The sequence below is a fragment of the Oncorhynchus kisutch genome, linkage group LG5 (assembly GCF_002021735.2).
Source record: "Oncorhynchus kisutch isolate 150728-3 linkage group LG5, Okis_V2, whole genome shotgun sequence".
Classification (NCBI taxonomy): Eukaryota; Metazoa; Chordata; class Actinopteri; order Salmoniformes; family Salmonidae; genus Oncorhynchus; species Oncorhynchus kisutch.
The window spans coordinates 14852046-14855449 of NC_034178.2; positions in this window are offsets into that span (position 1 = coordinate 14852046).

Here is a 3404-nt window from a genome sequence, read left to right on the forward strand (position 1 = left end):
CCTCTAACACGCATGTTCAACTATAATATACGCAATCTCATATATGGCCAGTAGATGACAGTATATACAAAGACATCATACCTCACACAAAAATGCCATCTGAACGCTGGGTCTCGTCATGGCCAACAGACAGGAACAGGCCAACAGTATGCAGTCAGTCAATAAACCAATATCTTAGCAACAGAAAAATAAGATGGACAAGAAAATACATTTGATAATTCCTATCAAAAGGAGTAGAACTTTCAATGCATTACAAATCAAATTATATTTCTCAATAGCATTGTAAACAACAGGTGCAGAAAAACAGTGAAATGTTTACTTTTCGGCCCCTCCCAACAATTAATTGAGAAAGAAATAGAGAAATAATAGAAAAGTAATAGCATGTAATAATAAATGTAATAATAAATAGACAATGAGTAGCAATAACTTGGCTATATACACAGGGTACTAAACTCAGCAAAAAGAGAAACGTCCCTTTTTCAGGACTCTGTCTTTCAAAGATAATTCATAAAAATCCAAATAACTTCACAGGGTTTAAACACGGTTTCCCATGCTTGTTCAATGAACCATAAACAATTAATGAACATGCACCTGTGGAACTGTTGTTAAGACACTAACAGCTTACAGACAGTAGGCAATTAAGGTCACAGTTATGAAAACCAGGGACACTAAAGAGACCTTTCTACTGACTCTGAAAAACACCAAAAGAAAGATGCCTTAGGCATGCTGCAAGGAGGCAAAAGAATGCAGATTGTTTCAGTATGATATGTTAGATAAAGGAATAAAGACAGACACCAATGTCAGGTTCAATAGCCTTGTTTGTGCATTGTACAAATCCCTACAACTGGAGTCCCGGGGAACAGTCCGGCTAGTCGATTACCTATCAACTAGACTCCGTAACACAGATGTGGCCAGTGCAATAAACTGCAATGTCTGTACTGTGAGATGCCTAAGACAGTGCTACAGGGAGACAGGATGGACAGCTGATTGTACTACAACGAGTTGATCAGTGTTGTGAGTAGGAAACGGCATGTGTTCGCATATGGAACGTAATTGCGCCTATACTGTACTTAGCTACAAAAATAACAAACGTGTGTTTTCCAAGCCACTTCTGATACCATGTTTCAGTATGATATGTTAGATAAAGGAATAAAGACAGACACCAATGTCAGGTTCAATAGCCTTGTTTGTGCATTGTACAAATCCCTACAACTGGAGTCCCGGGGAGCAGTCCGGCTAGTCGATTACCTATCAACTAGACTCCGTAACATCATCCTTTTCAATGGAAAGTGCAAACATAAAGGCACAACATTAAGTTCTTAACAGTCAGGTCATAACGATAGAAAAAGCATTACATTTTCTTTTTTACTTCAGTTATCATCTTCCTTTTTTAATTTTAATTTAATTATTTAAGAAAAAATATAGATTTTAATTAACCGAGGGCAAGTTAACAGTCCCTTGCTTACAGAGTAAGCCTGTCCGGTGGCTTGCACAGCCGACCCACCCGTGAGTAAGTATTGGCTCTGACAGGGGTAGGATTAGGGCCACGAGCTGGAGAGCTTGGTGGGGTAGAAGCCTCACCTTCAGTTGGCCCATGTCTCAATTCTGCGCCCCTTACCCTTAGGCCTGGACTGTGATCCAGCTCATCTAGGTGAGTGTATGGCGTGTTCTGGTTTGTCTGCTCTGCTACACGCAGATCCACCCGATTGCGACGATAGAGGGAGCCACCAACATCCACCAGGTAAGAACGTGGTGGAACTCTCTGCAGGCATGTGCCCAGCCTCCAAAGTCCTGTGTGGTCTCCAGGCAGCGGTTTCATCCTTATCGTTTCACCCATCTCCAGCTCTGGTAGGTCCCGAGCAGTCCGGTCGTAGAAGCACTTATCGAGCTGCTTTCTGTGACGCAGTTTGTCCGTGACGCCAACCATGACGCAGGGCTCAAGTAGCTTGTTAGCTACGGGGATGGTAGTCTTCAGACGTTTGGACAGAAGGCGTTGTGCTGGGCTGCCGTCCATGTTTTCGGTGGGTGTGTTCCTCCACTGTAAGATCGCTTTCCATGGGTCATTGCTGTCGCGCAAGGCCCTGCTTAACAGGTTTTTTGCAATCTTGACAGCTGATTCTGCCTTGCCATTTGCTTTTGGGTGTCTTGGAGAGGAGGTCACGTGGTCAAACTCCCATTCTGAGGCGAAACGCTTGAACTGTGCAGTGAATTGTGGGCCATTGTCCGTGATTACCTTGTCAGGCTGACCTTGCCTTGCAAACTGCGCCTTGCAGCGCTTTATGACCGTCTCTGCAGACAAGTCAGGGAGCAGTTCAATTTCCCAAAAGTCAGAGTAGTGATCAACGATGAGAAGATAGTCCTTTTGTCTGTGGCTGAATAAGTCCATGCTGACGATTTGCCAGGCCCTTGTGGGCAGTTCGTGTGACATCATGGTTTCCTTTTGCTGTTCATGAGCGTACTCGTTGCATGTGGTACAGTTGCTGACAAAGTCTTTAATTTCTGCTTGCATGTTTGGCCAGTATAATGTTTCACGAGCCTGGCGATAGCATGCATCACCTCCAACGTGACTGGAGTGTATGCGGGTAAGCATCTCTGGACGTAGTGATTTGGGAATAATGACCTTCTGACCTCTGAACAAGACGCCATTTTGCACGCTGATCTCATCTTGAAAGGTCCAGTATTCTCTCACTGTGAAAGGTGTCTCCTCTTTCAGGTATGGCCAACCTGCGAGAGCCATGGACTTCAGTGACTGTAGGTGTTCGTCCTTGTCAGTGTGTTGCCTTATCTGGGCTAGGCGGTGATCTGTGACGTTTAAGTAGTCTGCCTGATTGATCTGTTGAACATCTTGTTGTTCCTGCTGTAGTGAACAGATGGCCTGCCGCTGATATACAGTGCCTCTGCCTGTACATTGTGTTGTTGCCCTGCTCAGTGTGCCGCTGATGTACATCTCTGGTCCTGGCTTGTAAATGACCTTCAGGCTGTAGTTTTGCAGAGTCAGGAGCATGCTTTGAAGCCTCTTGGGCGCGTTGAGGAGAGGTTTACTGAATATGGCAATGAGTGGTTTGTGGTCAGTTTCAGCGATGACCAGGTTTCGCCCATATAAGTAGTGATGGAATCGCTGGCAGGAGAAGACGATGCTGAGGCACTCTTTCTCAATTTGTGCATAGTTTTGTTCGGTGGGGGTGAGCGCTCTCGAGGCAAACGCAACGGGCTGGCCTTCCTGCATAAGGCAGCATCCAAGTCCCCTTTGGCTGGAGTCGCTCTGGATTGTGACAGGCTTCATGACGTCGTAGTAGCGCAACACTGGCATGGATGAAGCCAAAGATTTCATCTCCTGCACTGCGGCCTCGTGCTTGGGAAGCCAGTGCCATGGTGTGTCTTTGTCCAGCAACTAGCTGGACTAG